General features: G+C 37.5%; 1 protein-coding gene across 2 annotated transcripts in view; it reads left to right on the top strand.

Annotated features, from left to right (window-relative positions):
* The first annotated feature begins 4,289 nt into the window (after nt 1-4,289).
* Nucleotides 4,290-27,485, top strand: part of RAP1A (RAP1A, member of RAS oncogene family) — a 50,926-nt gene continuing 27,730 nt past the window's right edge. For both annotated transcript variants that reach the window (XM_036342331.1, XM_036342330.1), the window contains exon 1: nt 4,290-4,313. The gene's annotated coding sequence lies outside the window, so the exon portion shown is untranslated. The remainder of the gene's footprint in view (nt 4,314-27,485) is intronic.

Below are 27,485 nucleotides of genomic sequence, written 5' to 3'. Positions count from 1 at the left end.
GTTATGTGCTTTTTCACTCTGTTCACAGAGATAATACTGGTCCATTTACATTTTGAAGTTTTGTAATGGTGGTTATGGGTTTGCACTGAATGATTCACGTGTTCTCTGTCCAGTCCCCTTTACACAGTTTTGAGGTGACTGGTTAAGAAGGCAGTTTGTTTCCAAGTTAAATGATCCAAATGAGTATTGAAGCTACTAGTATAAGCTTAGCCTATCATGATACTCTGATCAACAAAGCAGTTCAATAGAGAACTATGCCATAGTCTCATTTCTGCTTGAAAATAGGCCTTTTGAGGTAGAAGGTACATGCATGTACCAATAAAAAAAGGAAATTGTATGTGATGATTAAGATAAAGTTGAAGCACGAAATTGTGTACTTTTATAAGTGCTCTAAGAGAAACACTTTATATAATTTTAAGAAGTCTGTGATATATATGTGGAGGATTGAATATTATGTTCTATGAAATTAACTTCAATCATTAGAAAAGTTAATGGCTTTGTTTTACTAATGACTTATTTATTTAGGCTGTATAAATTTAGAATAGATAAACCTGGGGAAAATAATTCTTTGCATATCCAGTTTTCCCTGATATAGTTTCCTATCTCTAGTCTATTTAGTTCACATTGATAGAGAGTGGTTCAAAGTGTGGAATGGTAAAGTTAACCAAATTTGGAATTAAATATGTAATCCCGTGTTAGGTTTTAAGATATATTTAAATTAAGCCATGTTTCAGAATAGGAATATACTAAACTACACATTACAACTGATAAAGACACTGTTGGATTAATTAAAACTTGAAGTACCTTATGTTAAACTCTTTAAGTATATATATCTATAACATTCATGTTTGCTTGCAATATAATGTTGTATTCACTTGTTCTGGTTGTAAGAAAGGCACAAATAACTGGCTACAACTGTTTCTTTGGACAAATCCCAAATGCAGTTTGTGAGATTCTAAGTTAGCAATAGTAGGAAATTCTCTCTTATTGCAGATTGAACATTTCAGATTTGTCAGATGTGTAATCCAGAGAGTAAATTCATTCACTGTCTTTTCAGTGATATTTTTAAATTCATTTACAAATAGAATCATTCTGTTCTAGACAAGTATTATATAAAACATTAAGCAAGCAACCATAACTTAATTATTTTAGCAGTTGGAATTGTAACACTATCTTGGATTTTATGTACTTTTCGGTATCTAGCCCAAATCACTGATGCTTTTTGAAATACCTTTTAAATTCCATCATATGCTGATGAAAATGTTGCATAATCTCATTAGTAGATTTTAGATTTAGTCATTGAACGATGTTTGATGTTAGGCTCTTTGATGGAAACTGAAATGTGAGGACTGTAGTTTCTATTTAAGGAATTTAGTAATTTTGTTGTCAGAACCTGACATGTTCTATAAATAAATTTTGTATTTTCATTTTAGAATTAAAATAGGATCATGTGCATTTTCTTTTTTATTGTTTAAAGTATTACATATGTCTCCTTTTTCCCCATTGATTTCCTCCCCCCCCCATCCATTCCCACCCCTGAGGGCAATCCCCCACCACCCCATTGTCCGTGTCCATTGGTTATGCTAAGATGCATGCACACAAGTCCTTTGGTTGATCTCTAACCCCCCTTCCACCACCCCCCCCCGCCCCTTTTCTCTGGATAATATTATTCTTTGTTTTACTTACTTATTTATAGAATGGTTTACTGATTCATAGAGAGAGAGGAAAGGAGAGGGGGAGAGAGAGAAAAACATTGATATGAGAGCACAACATTGATTGGCTGCCCCCTGCATGCCCCCTACCAGGGATCGAGCCCACAACCAGACATGTGCCCTGATCAGGAATTGAACTGGCATCCTCCTGGTGCAGGGATGACACCCAACCAACTGGTCCATACCAGTCAGGCCATTTCTTTTTTTTTAAGTTCTCACCCAAGGACATTTTCATTGTTTTTTTAGAGAGAGGGAAAGCGGGGGAGAGGTATGTACCCTGACTGTAGATGGAACCCAAGACCTTTTGGTGGATTGTATGATGCTCCTACTAACTGAGCCACACTGGCCAGGGCGTATATTCATTTTCTAAGTAAACTATTTTAAATGATCTCTTAGCTACATAACAGCTATTTCTGTGGTCTTATTTTTTTTAACAGCTTTTTAGTATTAGAGCAAACCAGTTTCCAATTTGTTTAAAACATAGTGAAATAAAAATTATTTGCTTTCTACTGCCTATTTTACTTCTGTCCAAGACTTTTATTTTTCAAATTGCTTTTCTGCATATATGTCACATTGTGGGAAGTTTTGTTGTTTGTTTGTTTGTTTTTTCATTTTCAGCTAGCAAATTTAATTTTGTTTAATGTGAGTGTATTTTTGTGTGGGTTTTTTTGCAGTCCAACTTAATATTTTTTCTACACTGATTAAAGTTATCCTGTGACTGAAGTTAACTATCCATTAGGACAGAAATGTGCATATAGACAAATGCATCACTGTGCATTTTTAGTGAATGTTGGTAGTTTGCCAACTTTATTTTCAAGTTCCTCCCCCCCTTCAGACCTGTGATATACTTATAAGGCAACAACAGTATGTTTAGTTAATTTACAAAATGAGAATAGTTTTTCTGATTTTTCCATTTTGCATGTTTTGAGTTAGGATTAACTGGATGTTTATTATCCTATATAATAAAAGCCTAATATGCTAAGTGTCCGGTCAGCCGTTCAACCAATCAAAGCATAATATGCTAATGATATGCTCAACCTCTCGCTATGACATGCACTGACCACCAAGGGGCAGACGCTTTGACCGGTAGGTTAGCTTGCTGCTGGGGTCCGGCCAATCGGGACTGAGCGAGACGAGCTGGACATGCCCTGGAGCTCTCCCACAGTCCCTCCCAGGCTGGCCAACCTCCTGCATCCCTCCCCAGCCCCGATCGTGCACCGGTGGGGTCCCTCAGCCGGGCCTGCACCCTCTCGTAATCCAGGACCTTTCGGGGGATGTCGGAGAGATGGTTTCAGCCCGATCCTGCAGGCCAGGCCGAGGGACCCCACTGGTACATGAATTCATGCACCAGGACTCTAGTTCTCAATAGGCATACAGTAAAACAGTTCACTTAACTGTGATGCTTTCTGTTGGAGTATTGGCTGACTTTTTAGTGAGCCTGTGTAATTCCACGAATGCTACTGAGTCATGGATAACATTCTTTACACTATCTAAAGGTAAAAGTGAATGTAATAGAAGCTAGAAACAAAACAAGTTTGCTGATTTCTTTACACTAGGAAATGTAGTTTCTGTTCCAAGTAATATGTTCTTGTTAGGTTCATTTTCAGTGGCTATAACTGCTTAAACATTGTTTTCCTGTTTAAAGTAATTTATGTTCCATTGTGGTAAATTTTGAAAAGAACATAAATGAAAGAAGTAATTGAAAATCACCTATAAACCTATCACCTAGAGATAATTACTACTAACATTTTAATAGTAACATTTTAATACATTTAGTACATTTTTCTAGTTTTTTCTTGCATGTACATATTTTTTTTCTTAAAAATTGGAATTAATGCTTTTATATAGGTTGTTTTGCTCCTACTTTTTTCTCTGAACAGAATATTGGTGTTCAACCTAGTGTGGGATTTTTAGGTCAATTCTTTATAGTATTACTATCTGTCTGTCTGTCTGTCTGTCTGTGGGATTTTTAGGTCAATTCTTTATAGTATTACTATCTATCTGTCTGTCTGTAGTATTACTATCTATCTGTCTGTCTGTCTGTCTGTCTATCTATCTATCTATCTATCTAGAAGCCTAAGTGACCGTTTGACCCTCCAACCAGTAGATATGATGCGCACTAACCACCAGGAGCAGACTCTCAACACAGGAGCTGCCGAGCGACAGCAACTTTGCAGAGTGCCCTCTTGCACTCTGGGGCCCCTTGGGGGATGTCGGATTGCCAGTTTTGGCCCGATCCCCACAGGCCAGGCCAAGGTACCCCACCGCTCACTCCACAGACGCCCTTCGAGCCCCAGTGTCTCCCTAGGTGCAGCTGGCTGGGGAGGGACCATGGGAGGTTGGCTCCAGGGTATGTCCCGCCTGTCACCCCACTGGCCACCTTCTAATTAATTTCCTTTGAGTGTGCACGAATCTGTGCACCGGATCTCTAGTTTTAAATAATACTGGGGCAGACATTTTTGTACATTTGTCTTTGATTGCACCTTTGTGTTTTTCTTTCTTTCTTTAGGATAGATTCTCAGAAGTGGGATAACTGGATCAGAGGGTGATTACCCTGTGTATAAGAGTGTGTCTCACTTCACCTTCAATGGCATTGAGTAGGTCAGTTTTTACAATCTTTGCCAATTTGATAGATATCTTTTACAATTCTTGGGTGGGAACCACAAAATCCTCAGATTATTAATAATCTGTAAAACCATCATAGTGTATGATTGGTAATTTGTAGTCGTTGAAAAAGTTGGTTGGAATGAATTTCTTTGAAAATATTTTAGGTAAAAATTCTATATAATAAAAGCCTAATATGCTAAGTGTTCGGTTGTCCATTCAACCAATCAAAGTGTAATATGCTAATGAATGCTAAGGCCACTCAACCACTCGCTATGACATGCACTGACCACCAGGGGGCAGACAGTCAACTGGTTGACCAGTCGCTATGATGTGCACTAACCACCAGGGGGCAGATGCTCCAACCAGTAGGTTAGCTTGCTGCTGGGGTCCGGCCGATCAGGACTGAGCGAGACCGGCTGGACATGCTCTGGAGCCCTCCCACGGTCCCTCTGCAGTTGGCCAACCTCCCACGTCCCTCTCTGGCCCCGATTGTACAACAGTGGGGTCCCTTGGCCTGGCCTGCACCCTCTCGCAATCTGGGACCTCTCAGGGAATGTCAGAGAGCCGGTTTCGGCCCAATCCCGCAGGCCAGGCTGAGGGACCCCACTGTTGCACAAATTCGTGCACCAGGCCTCTAGTGTTCCATAAAAAGATACTCCTTGAGGTTACAATTTGAGCATTGTTTTTTATTGGGAAAAAATGGCATTTTAAAGTTCTCCCTTTACTAAAATGACAAACCTGAGAAAGCTTATAGCATGTAGTAAAACTTACGTAAAAAAAATTATTTCAGCTATATGGATGGGTTAGTCACATGGTTCAGAACAAAAAATAAATACTTAGTGTTTAGAGCAGTGGCTCTGGAGTTAGGCAACCTAGGTTCAAATCCGTGCTTTGCCACTTACTAAGTCCATGATTTGAGGCAACTTATTGTGTATGTAACTTAAGGTAACTTGCTAAATATATATGATTTGATATTTATGAAATTTGGCTTTCTCATCTTTAAAAGGGGAATAATAATTACTTCATAGGATTGTTGAGAGGATTAGAAATATTGTGTAAGACTGCTTGGCATGTAGTCGGCATTTAATAAAAACTAGCTATTGTTAAATTTATTTTTTGTGTTTTGTTTTGCCAGTTTTGGTGGGTGGGGCAAGAGATGTCATTTGTGTGGCCTTGCCTACATGACAGTGCAAAATGGCCTTGAGAGATGCAAAATGGCCTTGAGCAATGGCAGCTGGAGGGGAGTGGTAGTATTCTTTTTATTTGTATTTTTTATTGATTTATTTTTTTTTAATTTTTTTGAGGGAGAGAGAGAAACATCGATTTGTTGTTCCACTCATTTATGCATTTATTGCTTGATTCTTGTATGTGACCTGATGGGATGCAACCCACAACCTTGACACACTGGGACAATGTGCTGACCAACTGAGCTACCCAGCCAGGGTGGTAGTAGACATTCTTTCTGGTAGGAATGGCATGAGCCAGGATAGTAAGTTCAGGACAAGTTGGAGAACAGGAGATTGATTTGACAGAAGCCTAAGCCTATATAATTAGTAAATGTGGCATTAAGGCCATAAAGATTGATTAGGGCTAGGCTTAAGAACTCATTGAATGCTAGATTGAGAAGTATAGACTTTATTCAGGAGTGCAAGAAGTTTTGATAGGGGGAAAATGACATCTTTTGGAAGATGAATCTAGCTACAGAGTTCAGAATTAATTGCGGAAGTAACAGACTGGACACAAGGAGGCTGGTAATAATACAGGTAAGGCAGGATCTGAGGGCTTAAAGGAAACTAAGGAAGGTTTTGAGGGGAGTTGCTGGGAGTCACTGTTGTGAAAATCTGGCTCTTTAAGTGTACCCAGTTTGGAATTCAAATTCAAAAGAGAATTTGAGGCTAAGATACAGGCTCCATGGAGGTAGACAACGTCTGAGAGAAGAGAGGACTCAATACACTTTGGTTGTTGCTACCTATTTTTAAAAATTGAAAGGTAAAAATTCCTGTTATTTCATTAATGAAAAGCATGTTTATGCTATTCCTTTGACAAATTTGTAACTTTAGAAATTTTACGTATTTAGCATTTTGAGTTCTTAGTTAACAGGGAACCTTCACATTTAGACATTGGTACTTCTGGAGCTATCTTAAAATATGTCAGTGTACAGTGCAGTTCTTCAGTGTGTGGTTGTTCCAGCATTGGTGAATGTGACTAGACTTTAGAAACATCAGTTGTGTGAGCAGAAGTGAAAAGTAAAGTACAGACTTCTAGTTTGGTAAGCAACCTAGAATGGATTTCTCTCCTTTCCCCTTAATTTATTAATTACAAACAAATTAGTTTGCTCATGCCATTCTTAGTCATTCTGGTACCTGGCTCTAGCTCTATGTTAATTGTACTTTCCACTTGGCTGAATAATACGTAAGCAAATTAGCCTAAAGATTGATATTAATATTTCGTTTTGACTCATAAGTAAACTCTCTGCAGCTGTGAATTACCTGCTCACTGTCTTCTTTAATATTACAAGTTGAGAAAAGAAGCAACCCCATTGGTTTGTGATACTTTCAAGATGTTTGCATATTTTAAAGCATTGATTTGTTATACCTTTCTAAATGTTTCTTTTAGTTTTCAAATATTTTCTAAACTCAGAAATAAAGCCCTGTTAATTTTTATTCAAATCTCTTTCCTTTAAAAGTGTATTTGAAAATATTTTTAAATTATGGTCATGCACCATTTCTGTAGAGATGGACCACATCTACAATGACGGTGCCATCAGATTGTAATGGAACTGAAAAATTCCTCCGCCTAGTGACAGCCATATCTCAATGCATTCATTACTCACCTGTTTGTGGTGATGCTGGTGTGAACAAGCCTGCTGCACATACAGTTATGTACAGTACAGAATACTTGATCATGATGAACGGTTGCTGGTTTATGTATTTACTGTACTATTAATTGTTTTTTTTAGAGTGTACTCTCTCTACTTATAAAAAAGTTTGCTGTAAAACAGCATGCCAGGTTATGCTGGCAGCAGCCTCTCATTTCACGTGTTCACTTCGTTTCTTGATTGCATCATTCTGCCTTGCATTTGATTTAATTTTGTGTAATTTTAAAATTTTGTGTAGCAAACATGCACTTTATTAAAAAAAAAAAAAAAGTCTACAGTTACGTGCAGTAATGTCCTCGGCCTTCACAGTCACTCACCACTCACTGACTGACTCACCCAGAGCAACTTCAAGCCCTGCAAGTTCCATTCATGATAAGTGCCCTATATAAGTGCACCATTTTCCATCTTTTATATCATATTTGTACTCTATCCTTTCTGTGTTTCGCTATACAAATATTTACCATTGTGTTACAGTTACCTGCTGTACAGGTGTGTAGCCTTAGAGCCTATGTGGGTCGGAGGCTATGCCATCTAGTTTTATAAGTGCACCCTGTGTGCACTCTATGATGCTTGCACAATGACAAAATCTCCTAATGACCCATTTCTCAGCACCTATCCCCATCATAAAGCAGCACTTGACTGTAATAAGCAAATATAGCACACTAGAGGCCCGATGCACAAAATTTGTGCAAGAGTAGGCCTTCCTTCACCCCGGCTGCCGGCACTGGCTTCCCTCTGGCACCCGGGATCTGGGCTTCCCTTGCGGCCCCAGCTTCGTCAAGAAGGTTGTCCAGAAAGACATCCGGTCTAATTAGCATATTATGCTTTTATTATTATAGATAATATTGGGGATAGTGTGTGTTACTTTTTATAAATACTGTGTTTTTCTAATGAAACTTCAAAAGCCCAGATTTGGTCAACTGAGTGATACTTCATTTACTAAAGGGACTCCAGATAGTCAAAAGAGTGATTTAATGTCTCAAACTATAACATCTTAGTTGAGTCTATTTCGAATTGGTTCGAAGATATTTCTGTTTGTCAACAGAAATCAGAACTACAGCCACTCCCCTAGGGCTGATTACTCTTCCCTCCTCCTCCCCAACCACAGCTGGGAGTAGGAGCTTCCCTATTTGGGCCATTTTGGCACTGTCACTATGCTGGCATTTGTGGCCTTCCCAATATGTATGTCTTACATTCCTAGAAGTCTGCTTGCATTTTGGCAGGAAAAATAAGTTATGAATAAGATTGAGTGGCTCATGATACACTATTATAAGAAAATTCACAATTTTATATGTTAATTATACCTCAATAAAGCAGAAATTTTAAAAAAAATTATTTTTTACGTGAGTTGACATATGAAGTGTGTGAAACATGAATAGACTTTCTATTTTAGTCTCAAAAAATTGAAATAAAAGAGCATAGGGCCTTTTCTTGAAGGTAAAGCCCTTACATCTCATTTAATCTGCACAGCAAATCTTTGAAATAGATATTGTCCATTTTTTACAGATGATGAAACTCAAAGTAATTATATAATCTATGAAAATTAACAAACTAAAATTTCTATAGGGAATAATGCTGACAGTAAACTACCAGAAGCAGGGACTGCCGTAGAAAAGCATAAAATAGATGATCAATAAATATTTGTATTTTGCCTGCATTGCAAGTATGAATGAATGAATATGAATTAATGTTCATTACAAATATGAATGAATGAATATGAATTTTAGTGAATGAATGGATCAGTAGGTGAATGATAGAAGACAGCCTTTAACTCAATAATTTTTTCTTCAGTGCAGAACAACATTTTTCTTTCAGATGAGTCTAGAACATTTTCCACAAACAATTGAATTCACCTTTCTTTTTCTCTGTACAAGTCCCTCTTCTCTCATGTGGTTTAAGTTACTTAAAATAAATCACACAGTAAAAATCCTGAAGAGGGAAATAAAGACCAGAGACATGGAAAGCATCACTTTCACTTAGATTTTAACTAAGTAGTATGTAATGTTATCAGTCTGTAATGTTATATCTGCGTTAGACCCTTCTTTTCACATTCAGGATGTCATCTTTTGGTTCTGTTTGTATCTCTTAATTTTTTAAAATTTACTGTAGTTGTCTGAAATAAAATTATATAACAGTAGTCGAAATAATTATGTAGCCAACATTAGTTGACCATCTAATCTCTATTTCAGTTGTGTGGGGGGCATGTGTTTCTGTTTTCTATTAGTACAACAAAGTGTGGTTTGTTCAGAAATACGATCTGATAATTTAATAGGGTTAAAATACATAATGTGATAAGTATTATTTTCAACTGATGTTAATACCTGGACAGACTAGTAATGTGAGTCTCTAAACTGCATATTTATACAGTTTCTAATTCTTTAGTGATTCATTATCTTAATAAATTTAAGATTAGAATTCTTTTAAATGAATATGGAACAGTAATGGATACCAGGGATGAAAGTAGATGCAGATAATCGAGAGATTGAAAGAAACTATTTTAGTGGAAGGCTGCAAAAGGAAGGGTTTACAGGATTTGCAGGTGGAAGTTGCTATGCTAGACTGTGGGAAGTAAATTTATTTTTACAAAAAGAAATGAAATTGGTGAAGTGTGAGGGCTCTGAGGAGATAAATTAATGTTGAATGGGTAGAAAGAACCCTGTAGGTTAATATGGTGGCTTATAGGGACCTTCAGAGATGATTTGATGACTCTCACAAATCATGACACTCATGAAGTAGGGATCTGTCATGTTGGTTTGAGTAGAAATTACAATAAACTTAGAACGAAGAGGGCTGTTTTTGTAAAGACATATTTTAGAATTTGTTTATAGATGTGAGACTAAGGCTATAATATGACATGTTTATAAAACATAACTTTACGCCCTAACCAGTTTGGCTCAGTGGATAGAGCGTCGGCCTGCGGACTGAAGGGTCCCAGGTTCGATTCCGGTCAAGGGCATGTACCTTGGTTGCGGGCACATCCCCCGTAGGGGGTGTGCAAGAGGCAGCTGATCGATGTTTCTCTCTCATTGATGTTTCTAACTCTCTATCCCTCTTCCTTCCTCTCGGTAAAAAATCAATAAAATATATTAAAAACAAACAAACAAAAACTTCACATGGTGACTGGCATTTAAATTAAAATTAATCCTTAAAAAAAAAACAAAAAAACAACATAACTTTATATGATATTTTGGTTCTTGATATCCTCAAAATGCTCTTTTTGTTTTTTGTTTGTGTGTGTTTTGTTAGATTTCTATATGATAGCATTTAGACTGCTCTTTTGTCGTACCCCTCTGCTCTCCATTCTAATCATACGGGGTGGGGCAAAAGTAGGTTTACAGTTTTTCATATGGAAAATAAGAATAAACTCTGTTTCACATACAGCTGTAACCTATTTTTGCCCCACCCTGTATAATCAGTTTAGTAATGACATACATAACCCCCTGGTATGAGATTATCATGCTTCAGAAGATTCTGCATATAAACTACCAGTATCAATGTGGTAGAACTTTTATAAGTGTAATTATTTAAGAATATCAGATTAGCCTGGCCGGTGTGGCTTGGTGGTTGAATGTTGACTTATGAACCCGGAGATCCCAGTTCATTTCCCGGTCAGGGCACATGCCCAAGTTCTGGGCTTGATCCCCATTAGGGGCATTCAGGAGGCTCGCTCTCTCCCTCTCCCTCCTTATCTGAAATTAAAAAAAAAAAATCAGATTAACTTAAAAACCAGGTGCAAGTGAGTTTGGAAGTTGAATCTTTTGTCTTAAACCCGAATTTAGTTGTTTGTTTATATTTTCCAATATTAAGTTATTTTGATGGTATTTCTTTTACGTCTATGTTATAAGTCTGGAACTTAAGTGACTCAAAATTGGTCAAATAGTATACTTCTTGAAAAAAAGTGTGCCTTTTGAATATTGAGTAGCACACTTTGAACAAACTCCATTGTAAAACATCCCTTTGAATTTTAAATAAATTTTAGTAACTTCTTATATTCAAAATGTCATAATTTTTACATTGGAATATGATAGCATTATAATTCAAGGATCAACCAAAATCTGCAGTTGAAACCTTGAGCAGGAGGGTTACAGATGATGTAGCAATTCTATTATTCCCATTATGCTTTAGACTTGGGCTTCTGTCATACAGAACAAGTTTGAGGTTGTGACACACTCAGGGCCATCTGCTTGCTGTGTATGTAAGCAAATAGGCCTTTGACACTGGAAATAAAGAATCATCACTTGTGGTGCTCTTAGCTGGCTCTGCTTAGGCTCGAGTGTGCTGGGCCCAGCTTGTGTCTAGTGAATTGTCACCGTTTTGATCTTTTGCAACTGTAACACTTCCATAGCCATGTGTTTAATGTCTTCTGTGTGTTGACATGCTGAAGATGGAATTGTGAAATTTTTTAGTAGTGCAAAGAAAATTCCTACTTAATTAGCAAAATTTTAAAATTATTTTTTAAAACATTCAAATACTTCCAAAAGAGAGTGAATTCTTTAGATGAAGGGCCCACCATCACGTTTCCATCTTGTGGTTAATTTTCACAGTATAACAAACTATTTTTTGGTCCAAAGTGCTTTGTAGAAAATCAGTCATGTAATTGCATTTGTCTGCACTATTTTTTAAAAACTTCTCTATTGTTATGGGAGAAAAAGCTGATTATTAGTGTTTTCATAGTATGATTGCAGTTCTTATTTTTACAAAATGTTTATTCATATGTAGAATATAGGCTGAAAGGAAATACCAAAAGGATCAAAGTTATCTTGAATTGGGATTACAGGTGATTTATTTTCCTCCTTAAACGTCTTTTCTGAACTTTATACATTATTCATATATCTTATAATTAGAAAATGAAAGGTCTAAAATGAATTTATTATAGAATATGAAATTAAATTTAGTAAAGCTTTTAAGATGAAGATTCTTAGGACATAACGGCTTTACAAATGAATTAATAAACAGTGTATTCCTGAGATGGAATTATGTAATGATAAAATCTGTACTTATAAACAAGCAAAATTAGGTTGCCATTTCTGGGTGTAGGGAATGAGCTTGGGAAAAGTATTTTACCATGATGGGAAGACAGACTTTTGTTTGCTTCTTCTAACTCAGGTTTGCCTCAGTTAGATTGATTTATATACTGTTTTATGGATAGTTATTTAATTATAGGATATAAACTTATTTACATGCGTAATATGCCAAGTATCACTTTGAATATTTGGCCATAAGAATGTATTTGTGGTCAGCAAGCAAAACACTCCGTGGAAGTTTGCATATAGTACCTATCAGTTGTTACTTCACCTCTATTTCTCCATGGTTTTTTCTCAGCTGTAAAATGGAAAAAGAACAGTACCCATTTCTTATACATGTTTGAGGACTAAATAAGTATGCCTGACACACAAAAAGCACTCAAATATTATTATTATTATTACAACCAACAAGTTGGCATTGATGCCTGTAAGAAATTGAGAGTAGAAGATCTCTAGGGACTGGAGAACGAGTCTATGCTTTACATCCATTCACTGTTTTGACTAACCCTGTGTTTTCTCCTTTAGTTAAGTGGGACTGTTAGCTATGCACTTAGTTTTATTACTTATGTATACAGTAAATCTTGGCATTTGTGGTTTAATGTTTTAGACTCAATATTTAACATGGGAGATTTTTAATTTGGTGTAGGGACAGTTTTGCATAATTCAAGACTGACATGCCAAATAAGTGTGTGAACTAGAGAATTGAGCATCCCAGTTATTACCCAATAGTGACTTTGGTTCCCTAACTTGTTTAATTTTCATCATGGGATTAAAACCTGTGTTTCTGTGTGAATAATGGTGCCTTGAGAAAGCCAGTTTTTAATGCTGGTTTTTACAGATTTAATTGCAGTGAGTTTAGTGGCATAATTTATAAATATTGCTTATTTCTTGTATATTCTTCACATTGCCTTATGCCCAGTACAGATGATGAATAATGGGGTGTGTGTGTTTGGTTTGTGAAGAAATTTGAATCTTCAAGTTCCATAAAGGAAAGGGAGGAGTTTAGCAAGGATTCCTAGATTTCTGGGCACTTGGGTTATTTTATATTTTTCACGTTAATATATAATTTAAAAAATTTCTTAAACCAAATTAAAATCTATCTGTCTGGATTTCATGAAATTTTTACATGGAGTGATATAAATATGCTTCCTTTGATAAAAGCCACTAGCCCCATCCATGGAAATACTGATTATATTAGGTCTGCAGTAGGGCCAGGAATCTGTAGTTTACTTCTCCAGGTGCCCCCCCCCCCCACCCCCTTTATTACTATAAAAGCTGTGCTGTGAATATCATTATATTTGAATTTTAAGATTTTGGGTATGTATAACTTAGAAAATGAAAGTCCCTTTTCCTAAGGACTTCCACTGTTAAGTGAATATTTATTAAAGAATAATAGATTGACCTTTAACTATGGCAGATTGCTTTTTTGCCCCAATGATTCTGATGCAGTGTTTTCAACTTATTTGTTATCATCACTTGCTCCTCCCCCCCAGCCTTTTAAAGTATTTTTTCCTTAACTGTCCCCCTTATAAAATTTTCATACCACAGTTGTACTGTATATTCCTTTATTGTATATTAAACTGTGTTTTATACACTAAAAGAGTTAAGGAATTTTTGCTTTGTTTTGTTTTTTACCCTCCAAGAGCCAGTTTTCACCCACTTGGAGGCAATATTGCCCCTGTTGAGAATGTATTCAATAAGCTAAAAGAAAAGTCACTCCCAGCTTGTTTCGTATACATCTTTCCCAGTGATTTTTCAATGCATATATTTTTTATTTTTAAAAAATAGATCAGATGCATAATATCTTATGCTCCCTTGTAGAAATATATTGTGGGTTTTTCATGAAAAATATATTTTAATAGTGTCATATCTAATGGATAAATAATATCAATGCATAGTATTCCATTAAGTGAATTTGCCATCATTTATTTAAATGATTCCCTATAGTTTTTAATTTTTTACTATAAAAGCTGTGCTGTGAATATCATTATATTTGAATTTTAAGATTTTGGGTATGTATAACTTAGAAAATGAAAGTCCCTTTTCCTAAGGACTTCCACTGTTAATGTGAATATTTATTAAAGAATAATAGATTGACCTTTAACTATGGCAGATTGCTTTTTTGCTTAAGGTATTTTGGTCATCTTTTCAAATCACTATATATAATTCTACCTTACTATTTTTAGCAATATTCTGCTGTATGATGTACAGTAATTTATTCATTCTTCTAGTGAAAGACCTTTTTTTCCCTAGGCTTTTTGTTTTTGACATACATTTTTTTTTTTGCATGTGTTTTTCTGTACCATAAATTTCCATTTGTGGCAGAATTACTGGGTTATTTAACAATTGGAAGCACTTTATATGCTTGAGGCTTTCTTTAGGCTTTTTCTTCTTTTTCATTTCTTTGTTTGACTATTATATCTGGATATAGGAAATGTTACATTAAGAAAGCAGATGTGCCTGTATTTTTTTCAGATTACAAGTTACAGTTTTAAGTTTGGCTAGTTTGGGGTGTTTGTTTGTTTGTTTGTTTAAAGACAAGTACATGTATTTTAACTAGATTGGAATAATACAGATTTTTGAGGATTTTCATGTTTAGGCTTGAGACCTTTTATTGCCTGGCAGTGATTCAGAACGCTAAAAGCACCTGACTTGCAAAGTGAACAAGTAAGCTTTTGAGCTAGGAGCTTTCTGGGAATATCTGGAACTACACATTTCTGTCAGAGATGCCTTTTAATGTTGGGTTTATTGATTGAAGTATCTTAGGCATATACTCTCTCTGCTCTCTAACTTTTATTCCTCTTAGGAGGAGATATGTTATCTCGTTTTGCATTTCTGGTAATGTCCTTATTTTAGATATCTTATACGTTCCTGCTAATTTTTACAGAGTTCCTTTACATATTGTCTTCAGAATTATTCAGGCATTTCTCTGAGGCTTACAGTCTCATAAAGCTCAAAAATATCAGAATACTATATTAAGAAGCACTTCTGTGAATCAGCACCTGACTTTTACAGACGCAATCTGATTAGTGTTTGCAGAATTCAAGCAGATTTCTTTATGGAAAACCATTGAACATTGAAAAAAATTATGCTTTATCAAAGTAGAAAGGTTTTTCAGTTTAGAAAAACACTAATTTTTTGAGGCAGCTGATTCTGTCATGAGCTAACCTTGTTATTTTAGACACATGCTTGAATGAGACTTTCAAATGGCCTTAATGTTCTCGAAGAATCAGTTTATTGCTAATTATAATAAATACTAGAGGCCTGGTGTACGAATTCGTGCATGGGTGGGGTCCCTTGGCCTGGCCAGCGATCTGGGCCGATGGGTGGGGGGGCCTGCCGGGGGAGAGGGACCGTAGGTAGTTGGCCAGCCGGCCAGGGGGAAGGAGTGCAGGAGGTTGGCTGGCTGGCCCCTCCACCCCCCTCCCCCCATTGGGTGATCAGAGGGGCTGGCTGGCCGGGTGGGAGGGACTGCAGGAGGTTGGCTCCAGCAGCAAGCTAACTAATGGCCAGTTCCACAAGGAATCGGGCTTCCTCTTCCCTCTTGTCTGGGTCCAGGTGCAGGTGAACCAGATTTGGGGCTGTCAGGGCCCCAGCAGCAAGGTCTGGGTCATAGCTACTGGCTGGTCTTTCCAGTCGTTTGGTCATTAACGGTCACTTAGGCTTTTATATATATAGATAACAAATGATACTCAGTACCTGGGAAATTCAGACAGGACTGTTTCTTGAGAGTAGCCTCTTAGAGTTGAGTTGTCATCACAGCTAGTTTATGACGCTCCTTACAGAGGTTTCCCTTGCTTTGGGGCATGGTTTTTCATCTAGCAAAGTGGATAAACAAGTGTTTTCCCACATGATAGTGGTAGTTTTTTGCATGGTATGTTTTAAAAAATTGGCATCTCACATGTGATTTTGTCTATTGAGGCTTGCCGTTTAACCAGGTTAGAGATTTTATTCTTTGGTACAGAATTTAACTTGACCATCTTGTGAAACTGGTTCTTTTACTCAGGATGACAGCAGCAAGCATGACAGCCCACGCTTCAGCACTAGCTCCTTATGACTTTAAACCTTTGGCCAAGCATGTCTGATTGCTTAGATACTGCCTTACCACCCCCATTGCCTAATTCTTGGTTTTCTGAAGCCTGAAGCCATATCAGAAACTTCAAATTCATTTAAATGAATAGTCCACAGGAGGATATTTGATTTTAACTAAATGTTATGTGAGTTTATTATTGATTATAAAAGTTAGAATGTGTGATAGGCATTGGTGTTTGTAAATGTTTCCATTTTACTATTTCTCCTTTTTAAAAATATTTTCCCCTCACACAACGTATTGTGATAAATTAGTACCCAGTAAGACCTTCAGTACAGGCATCTGGTGGAAAAGTTTCTTTAGTAGGTTTGTTTATAGTACACATTTCCACTGCACATAGAAGTGGCGGATTTTATGTTTTGTGTCCCAACAAAAAGTAAACTGCTTTTCAGGAAAGCATCAAGTAATTTTTACTAGCTATTTAGTAATTTTCCTTTCAAAGTATAATTAAAGTAATCCTTAAACATCATTTTATTCCCATTTTTAAAAATAAACTCATTATTTTTAAACAATACATTATAAAGAAATACAGATCAAGTAAAAAGTACAAAGAAGAAAATATAATAGTTTTAAGTTTGCTCTGTGTCCTTATAGGAATTTCCTATCTAAGAATACATGCATATACAGAAATATTTAGTTTTGTTTTCATACCTGCTTTTTTTTCCTTTAAGTTGTCAGATAAAGAGGTGATACATGAAGACTAGAAGTGTTCTTTACTAGCGTGCTGGGGCACCGAATAAAAGCTCCATTTTCACAGACAAGGTTTTTCAAGTTCCTCCATCTCTACCCTTGCTCTTCTCATCACCTGTGTTTTTTTTTAACCACCATTCTTCTCCTTGAATGGGGAAAAGTGGTGGGTCTCAGACTGGGCTGAGCTCTACAAAAGAATTAACGGAGAAGATTTGAGAAATATCCATATCCTGGCTCCACAGTTCAGAGATTTTATTTAATTGATGATGATGAGGCAAGACACGTGGGAAGAGTACATGCTTTATCTTAGCCTGCATCTAGAAGCTTGCCTGAGCTTCTGAGTTCCAGTATGGTTTGAGGAAAGGCAATGATTGAATCCAAGGAGGTTGGATTCCTCAGCTTTCTGCCTTCAAGAAAGAAGATAGGCACAGGTCTTTGTAATCCTTCCAGTTCTTTAAGGAGTGCATGCCACAGACATCATTTATTCTAGTGTGGGTTCATCTATAGAGTGTCATACTTCAGTTCTAAGGAGAATCAACATCATTAATGCAGGACAGATTCAATAGACAAGATGAGTGATAAAGCAGTGTGGTGTTGTGGTTAACCACACAGATGCTAGAGCCAAACTGCCTGCCTGGGTTGTAGTCCTGGTTCTGTAATTTATGTTGACCGTGGGCAAGTTTGTGTTGGCCTCTCTGCTTCATCTACAAAATGGGGATGATAGTCTTCACCTAATAGGTATGTTGCGAAGATTAAAAATTTTAATAGATGTACAGTGCTCAAAGCGGTATTTTGTACATGGCAAATACTTAATGAATAATACAAATGTTCTACCCTCTTTTCTAACATATCCCACCCTTTCCATGCTTTCTCCAATGAGCTAAAGCAGGGGTCAGCAAACACTTTTCTGGAAGGGCCAGATGATAAATACTGTTGGTTTTTAGGGTCATACAGTCTCTGTTGCAGTACTCAGTTCTGCTGTTAAAGGGCAAAAGCAGCCATAGACCACATATATAAACAAATGAGCATGGCTGTGTCCACTTAAATTTGAATTTCACATAATTTTTATGTGTCATGAAGTACTCCTTTTCTTTTGATTAAAAAGCATTTAAGAAAGTACAAGCCGCCCTGACTGGTTTGGCTCAGTGGGTAGAGCGTCGGCCTGCGGACTGAAGGGTCCCAGGTTCGATTCCAGTCAAGGGCATGTACCTTGGTTGCGGGCACATCCCCAGTAGGGGGTGTACAGGAGGCAGCTGATGTTTCTCTCTCGTCGATGTTTCTAACTCTCTATCCCTCTCCCTTCCTCTCTGTAAAAAATAAAAAATATTTTAAAAAAAGAAAAAAGTAAGTACAAGCCACTCTTAGTTTACAGGCCACACAAAAATAGGCAGTGGATCAGATTTGGTCTGCTGGTCATAGTTTACTGATCCCTGAAGTAGAGTAAAGGAACCTGCACAACAATTGTAGGCACCCTTTCTTAAGCATGCCTTCATTTCTCAATTCCCCCATACTTTGAAGGAGTCTAGAACAGCGGTCGCCAACTTTTTGGACCTCACAGATCACTGGTTGATGACCGCTGATCTAAAATATTCAGGTTTAGAACTTTATTTTTTTTTTTTATCTTCTTAGTCTCTTATTTATTGATTTTAGAGAGAGAGATGGACAGACAGACATTAGTTTGTTGTTCTACTTATTTCTGTGCTGGGGTCCAACTCCAGCAGGTCCAGGGGTCCCCAAAGGTGTGGACGGAGTCGGCGAAGAAGGAATGACACGGAGACAGCGTTCAGTTGATCAGCAGCCTAGCCAGGATCTCTAGCCAGGATCTCCAGCCAAGGTCTGGTCTGGATCTCCAGCGAAGTTCTGGTTAGGTTCTCCAGCCAGGTTCTCCAGGTCCTCCAGCCAGGTTCTGTAGCCATGTACCCTCGCTAGGTTCTCCAGCCAGGTTCTGTCCAGGTTCTCCAGCCAGGTTCAGTCACCAGGTTCTAGTCAGGTTCTCTTGCCATGTTCTATCCAGGTTCTGTAGCCAGGTTCTGTCTCTAGGTTCTTCAGCCAGGTTCTCTCGCTGGGTTCTGTCTCTAGGTTCTGTAGCCAGTTTCTGTCCAGGATCTTTTGCCATGTTCTCTCCAGCGAAGTTCTTCTGTCTCTAGGTTCTGTGTAGGTTCTGTGTCTAGGTTCTTTGTGTTCTGTGTCAGAACTTTAAAAATTCTACTCCCAGATTGATCTTAAATTATTAGCATATTGTGTGACACAGTGAACTCTTTGGGGACTCTGTCCTCCTCAAACAGTGACATACAGTATATAATTGTACGTAAGATTTTTTTGGGTGCAAGCAACAGAAACAGATTTTGTCTTATTCTCAGCACCACTGTAGTAGGTGTTTGTGTTAGGGTTCTCCAGAGAAACAGGCCAGGAGGATACATGCACATGCACACACACACACAATACATATACATACACATTTTGTGTGTGGTTGAGAGAGAGAGACTTAGTTCAAGGAACTGGAATATGTGATTATAGGGCAGTGATGGCGAACCTATGACACGCGTGTTAGAGGTGACAGGCAAACTCATTTTTTTGGTTGATGTTTCTTTGTTAAATGGCATTTAAATATATAAAATAAATATCAAAAATATAAGTCTTTGTTTTACTATGGTTGCAAATATCAAAAAATTTCTATATGTGACACGGCACCAGAGTTAAGTTAGGGTTTTTCAAAATGCTAACACGCCTAGCTCAAAAGGTTCGCCATCACTGTTATAGGGGCTACCAAGTCCAAAATCAGTAGGGCAGACCAGCTGGGAACTCTGGCAGCCTTGTGGACAAAATCTTCAGTGAATCCTTAGTGTTTCCCTTAAGGTCTTTCAGCTGATTGGATGAGGCCTCCTTAACATTATTGATATCTCCTTAATGTCACCTGATTGCAGATGTTACCACATAGGTGTTATTTACATAGTACTTTCACAGCAACACCCAGATTAGTGAGTGTTTGAATATCTGGGTATTATAGCCTAGCCAAGTTGACATATGCAGCTAACCATCATATAGTTAATAAATGTATTTCTAATAAATGGATGAACAAATGGTTAAAATGGTTGAGCAGAAATGAGCTTGCAAGCTTCAGGAAGTCTGAGGAGAACCAGGGGAGTCTGCAGGGGTTGGGACCTAGGTAGCGGGAACAGCAGTGTACCACAGTCAGAATGAATCAGCTTTAAGGATTTCTTTTTTTTTTTTTTTTTTTTTTTTAAATATATTTTATTGATTTTTTACAGAGAGGAAGGGAGAGAGACAGAGAGCCAGAAACATCGATGAGAGAGAAACATCGATCAGCTGCCTCCCGCACATCCCCCGCTGGGGATATGCCCGCAACCCAGGCACACGCCCCTGACCGGAATCGAACCTGGGACCCCCCAGTCCGCAGGCCGACGCTCTATCCACTGAGCCAAACCGGTTTCGGCAGCTTTAAGGATTTCTATCTTCACATAGTTCTGCTCATGATTCGGTTTAGGAAATTCCACCTGATTGGCCTGGCTGGAGATTGGGTGAGATGTCTCCCCACCTTGATTGACATTTCCACCAAAACTGCAGTGAGGGAGACAAGGGTTATTTTCCAATAGAGAGTCGGGATGCTGTTCTAAAAGGAGGAGGAAGAGATACTAGACATGCAAAAATAACAGATGTCCGCTTCACACCAACTCTTGATATCTGCCCACAGAGGGACAGCTGGTGAGGCGGACATGGATCAGGGCCAGATCATGGAAAATTTCACAGGCCTGGTAATGAGTTTGGGCCTTATCCTCTAGAATAGTGAACCTTTTGGGGGGTCATAGATCCCATTGAGAATTTGAAAATTTTGCACCACATATTTGGCTTTCTCCCCCTCCATAAAATTGTACTTATGCTTAAGAAAAATAGTTCTTTTTTTTTGCATAGCATTTCAAGAAATTCTTGTGCTTTCTAGAGTACATCCCTGGTTGGTGGAAAGAGGGGCTAGTCTATTAACCTAAAAAGTTAAGAACTTATAGGGAGAGGGTGGTATATCCTATTTAAAGATTTTAGGCAGGGGAACCACAATAGAGCTGTGTGTTAAATAGATCATTGGAGGATGGATTTGAGGGATACAGGATTGGAGGCTGAAAAGCAATCACAATATTATATCTTCTTCAGCTTCTGATATTTGCATTTTCTTGATTCTCCTTAATCTCTTTGCTATGGAAGGATTTTTCTAAGAGATGATGCAGGCCTTAATTATCACAGTGGTAATAAGGATGAAAAAGGTAAACAATTTAAAGAAACATTTGGGAGATAAAATTCACAGAACTAGCTTGGCTGTTAATTGTATATGGGAATAGAGTGGAGTATGTCTTGTATGTTTCTAGCTTACATGACAGAATTGTAGAGGCCAGGTAGGAGAGTTGACGATAAATGTGAGGAGGGACAACTTTATCTTCTGAGTAGGACTTGAGGAAAAGTGACTGAACTTGATAAAAGGAGCTATGGTTGGTAAAAAGATTGTTGTTTAATACCGAGGATTTTGGAATTTGTACTAGTGGTATCAATTACATAATGGTATTTTCTCTAGCAATGAAGAGAGGTTTTTAAGACTCATTCATGGATGATGATTATACATGCTGATTTGGGGGGAACACAGGATACATGGAATAGAGGCACTGGGCAAAGAATAACTTAGATTAAGAGGGTAATAGTAATAAAGATAGAGCTCTTATTCCATGCTAGGCACATTTGTAAGGGTGTTTTCAAGGTACTAACTCATTTACTCAAAATAACCCTCTGAAGCCCTGGCCAGAGTAGCTCAGTATGTTTGGGTGTTAAACTATGCTCAAAACGTTGCTGGTTTGATTCTCTGTCAGGACACACACTGTGGTTCGATCCCTGGTGGGTGGTGTGCAGGAGGCAGCTAATCGATGTTTCCCTCTCACATTGATATCTCTGTCTCCTCCTCCTCCTCCTCCTCCTGTGTAAAAATCAATTAAAAGTAAAATAAAATAATTCCGCCACTGTGAGCAAAAAAACCTATTGAAACAGGCTTCATTTTGAACTTGAAAGAATTAAGAAACTGGTATTAGAATATAGGTAACTAGAGGCCCGGTGTGCACTCAGGCGGAGGGGTGGATCCCCTCAGCCCAGCCTGTGTCCTCTTGCAGTCTGGGAGCCCTTGAGGGTTGTTTGACTGATGGTTTAGGCCCACTCCCCCTGGGAGAGGCTCCCGCCACCACCGCTGCACTCGCCAGTCATGAGCCCGGATTGTGACTGAGTGGCGTTCCCCCTTGGGAGCGCATTGACCACCAGGGGGCAGCTTCTGCATTGAGTGTCTGCCCCCTGGTGGTCAGTGCACGTCATAGTGACTGGTCGTTCTGCCATTCGGTTGATTTGCATATTAGCCTTTTATTATATAGGATTATATAGGATGTTATCTCATGTAGGATGTTATCTCAATCCTTCATCACCCTATTTTGTTGTGTGGTCTAGTTATTAACTACTTTTATTTAGTTTTGTAGTAGTTAGATATGGCAAGAAAATGAGATGAAGCACACATCTGAAAATTTTTCTCATGGATTTTGTTTTGGGTTTTTTTTTTTCTTTTACATAAAAAATGAAGTCTGAAAAAAGTTTCATTAAAAACAGCAGTTTAGGTAGTCATAGAGTCATGTTGCCTGAATTCTGATGCCACCTATGCAAATTACTGTCTGATATTTTCGGTAAGATACTTTTCTATACCTTGCTTTCTCTAGCTATAATAGGAATGATAATAATAGTACCCCTACCGTATATTCATGAAATTCAATGTTATGGCCTGTATAAAGTACTTACCATGGGCCCTAGCTGGTTTGGCTCAGTGGACAGAGCGTCGGCCTGTAGACTGAAGTGCCCCAGTAATTTCGGTCAAGGGCACATGCCTGGGTTGCCGGCTCGATCCCCAGTAGGGGGGCGTGCAGGTGGCACCCAATCAATGATTCTCTCTCATCATTGATGTTTCTATTTCTCTCTCCCTCTCCCTTCCTTTCTGAAAGCAACAAAAAAAATATTTAAAATAAAGTACTTACCATGGATTATTAGATGTTACCATTGCTTTATTATCTCTTCTTTTAAATCAAAACTTTACTACTTACTCTGATTTGATTTTTGAGGTTATGTTCAGTTCCAATTGGATGTTTAGCAGGCAGTTCAGTGTTTAAAGGAATATTTAGTACATTGTTTCTTTTAGCTAAAATAAGCTAAAGATGCAAAAGAATGAATGTTGTCTTAGATTTCTAAGACCTGGGAAACTGGTCTGTGTGCTTTTATGCATTTGGTTAACCTTTATGTCAGCGGCTCTCAACCTGTTGGTCGCGCCCCCTTTGGGGGGTCGAACAACTCTTTCACAGGGGTCGCCTAAGACCATTGGGAAAAATATATGATTACATATTGTTTTTGTGATTAATCACTATGCTTTAATTATGTTTAATTTGTAACAATGAAATTGGGGGTCACCACAACATGAGGAACTGTATTAAAGGGTCGCGGCATTAGGAAGGTTGAGAACCACTGCTTTATGCCATTCAGAATGTGAGACCAGTTTGTGCTGACTTCTGTTCCTCTGCTAGAAAGCCTTCAAAAAGAATCACCATACTGTTCCTTGATGTCATTAGGGCCATTAGGAAAAGTACTTGTTACAACTATGAAGACTCTGAGAACTCATTTTTACTTATTTATGGAAAACTTGGTTTTGGTTTAGAATTCTTCTAACAATATGAGTAATATTTGTAGAGTGCTTTTTATAAACTTTGTCTCATTTGATCTTCACAATTCTGTGAACAAGATAGGATAGATGGAATAATTCCTACTTTTAAAGATAAGAAAATGTGGGCTTCAAAGAAGTTCAATGACTTGCCCACAGAGAAAGAGCTGGTTATGTATGCTGGCTCTTACATTAGTTTTCAACTATATCAGAGTGCTTGTGTACAAACAGCCTATAATTTCCAGAATGTAAAACTCAGTTGTTGAAATTATTGGTTTTTCACATTTGCTGGAAGTATGCACCTTTCGATTTTTGGTGGGCTGTATGTAACGTTACAAGTTCTGCCATAGTACATTACTGTCATTTTAATTTTATTTGTAGCTTTAGGGTTTAGAGATATTTGATTCAGAAGTATGTCCTTACAATACATTTGGTGTTAGAAAGTTATTTAATAAGTTAACTGACTAAATATAATTTTGATTCAAAGGGCATTATGAAACTTTTTTCTTACAATATTCTTAGTTAAGCTGCCCACTTTCAAAAGAAAAATGACTTTTTACTTTTAGTAATCATTTTAAAAACTAGAAGCTTTATACTGTATAAATACTTGTGGAGAGATACATAATATTCTTTTAAATTAGGAACATTCATTGTGCAAGAAGTTCAGTTTAAGTGTTTTTAGAGCCTCTACTCTTCTATTCATGGGCTCTGTGCAGATCACTATGAAGGAATACAAAATAGTTCTTACCTTGCTTTCAACAAAATTGACATTGATAGAGAAGGCAAGGCTAATAATTATAAAACAATCAGAGTAGAGGTTGCCAAGCTACAGTTTAAGGCCTGTTTTTGTATGGTCCTCAAGCTACCCGGCTTTTGTTTTTGCTGTTTAAAAACCAACCCAACAAAAAAAAAACAACAACAGGAGAATATGTAATATAGACTGTATGTGGCCCACAAAGCATAAAATATTTACTAACTGGCCCTTCACAGAAAAAGTTTGCTGACAGTGAATTAGAGGAATATAATCCCATAAAATAAAATGTAACCAGAGACATTAGGGAATGCAAATCAAAATAACAATGAGATGCTATTTTATATCCACTAGGGAAGGTGTAATTAAAAACTGGACAATAGCAAGTGTTGGCAGGTTTAGAATATAACACTGCTGGTGGAATGGCAAATGGTAAGGCTGTTGTAGAAATAGTTTGGCACTTCCTTAAAAGGTTAAACCAAGTTACTGTATGATGTAGCAATTTCACTCTAGGTAAATATTCCAGAGAACTGGAAATATGTTCATATAAACTCATAGTATTATTAGTCCTAGTAGTCAAAATGTCCATCAACTGATGAATGGGCAAACAAAATGTGGTATAGTCATAAAGTAGAGTATTATTCAGCTGTAAAAAGAAATGAAGTACTGATACATACTACAACATGGATGAACCTTGAAAAACATTATAAGTGAAACAATGCAGTCACCAAAGGTCACATACTCTATTCCATTTATAGAAATGTCTAGAATTGTCAAATCCATAGAGACAGAAAGTAGATTAGTGGTTGCCAAATGCTGGAGAGTCAGGGAAATGGGGAGTGACTGCTAATGATACAGGGTTTCTTGTTAGGATGATGGAAATGTTCTGGAATTAGTGATGATGATTGTACAACCTTGTGAATATACTTTAAACCACTGAATTGTACACTTTTAAGTTGTGAGTTTAATGGTATGTAAGTTTATATCTAAAAAAAGAAAATGTGATCAGAGGCTAAGTAGTTTTTATAAAAGAAGTAATGAGAGATCACGTAAGTAAGAGAAAACTAAAAGTATGAGCTAGTGAATATAACTTTGAAGTTGGGCATTGAAATGCACTCCAGAGGGCATACTGGGTTTGGAGAGAAAAAGGAAGTAATATGGTATTACAGATCTAAAGGAGGGGTATAAACCAAGATACTGGAGTTTGACAGAAGAGGAAGACATGGCAAGATGTAAGAAGAAGAAAGAAGCTGAGTCTCTTGTTTTCATGGGGCTTTTAAACGGGAATATTTAACTGATTTGACCTGTGAGAGATCACGCTTTGATCTATCATTTTCATGGAATAAATTATATAGTTTTCTAGCCTAAGGCAGGATTTAATTCTAACCAGAGAGCAAGACCTAAGGGCTATCTGCCATGGTACTGTAAGGATTTTAATTCTCAGTACTTGGAGGAATTTGCTACCATCTTTTTTTTTTTTTTAATCAATTTTAACTTACACACTTTATAAAGTTCTTTTGTGTGTATTGCCTCAATTAATGCTCTTATCACACCTATGTGATAGATGGTATCATTCCAATGCCAGATGGGGGCACTGGAGTTAGAAAGCCTAGGTTCAATTCCAGGTTCTACTATTTTCTACTTGTATGTGAGTTTTGATGAGTTATTTTACCTCTCTAGGTTATATGCTGTCTCTTATATAAAGTGGTGATTATAACATACTAGAGTTGTATTGTTTTTGTATTTTAAATTATTTTTTTTATTAAATCTTTATTGTTCAGATTATTACATTTGTTCCTCTTTTTTCCCCACCATAACTCCTCCCTTCCAGTTCCCACCCCACCCTCCGCCCTCACTCCCCACCCACTGTCCTCATCCATAGGTGCATGATTTTTGTCCAGTTTCTTCCCGCATCTCCCACACCCCTTTCCCCCGCAAGAATAGTCAGTCCATTCCCTTTCTATGTCCCTGATTCTATTATAATCAACAGTTCATTCTGTTCATCAGATTATTTATTCACTTGATTCTTAGATTCACTTGTTGATAGATGCGTATTTGGTGTTCATAATTTGTATCTTTACCTTTTTTTTCTTCTTCCTCTTCTTAAAGGATACCTTTCAGCATTTCATATAATACTGGTTTGATGGTGATGAACTCCTTTAGCTTTTCCTTATCTGTGAAGCTCTTTATCTGACCTTCACTTCTGAATGATAGCTTTGCTGGATAAAGTAATCTTGGTTGTAGGTTCTTGGCATTCATCACTTTGAATATTTCTTGCCACTCCCTTCTGGCCTGCAAAGTTTCTGTTGAGAAATCAGCTGACAGTCGTATGGGTACTCCCTTGTAGGTAACTGAGTTTCTTTCTCTTGCTGCTTTTAGGATTCTCTCTTTGTCTTTTGCTCTTGGCATTTTAATTATGATGTGTCTTGGTGTGGTCCTCTTTGGATTCCTTTTGTTTGGGGTTCTCTGCGCTTCCTGGACTTGTAAGTCTATTTCTTTCACCAGGTAGGGGAAGTTTTCTGTCATTATTTCTTCAAGTAGGTTTTCAATATCTTGCTCTCTCTCTTCTTCTGGCACCCCTATAATTCGGATGTTGGTGCGCTTGAAGTTGTCCCAGAGGCTCCTTACACTATCTTCGTATTTTTGGATTCTTTTTTCATTTTGCTTTTCCGGTTGGGTGTTTTTTGCTTCTTCGCATTTCAAATCTTTGACTTGATTCTTGCGCTCCTCTGGTCTGCTGTTGGGAGTCTGTATAGTATTCTTTATTTCAGTCAGTGTATGCTTAATTTCTAGTTGGTTCTTTATCACAACATCGAGGGTCTCATTAGATTTCTTGAGGATCTCACTACATTTATCGGCAGTTTCTAGAAAATTATTGAAAGACCTTAAAATTGCAGTTTTTAGTTCTATATCCTCCATTTCTGTCATGTTTCTTTGTCTCCGAATTTTTTATGCTTTCTTGGTGCACCCCCCTGTGGTCTTTGTGCGCAGTCTTGT

This window comes from Myotis myotis, unplaced genomic scaffold (genome assembly GCF_014108235.1).
Source record: "Myotis myotis isolate mMyoMyo1 unplaced genomic scaffold, mMyoMyo1.p scaffold_m19_p_18, whole genome shotgun sequence".
In the NCBI taxonomy this organism is placed as follows: Eukaryota; Metazoa; Chordata; class Mammalia; order Chiroptera; family Vespertilionidae; genus Myotis; species Myotis myotis.
This window is presented reverse-complemented; position numbering and strand designations above follow the sequence as displayed.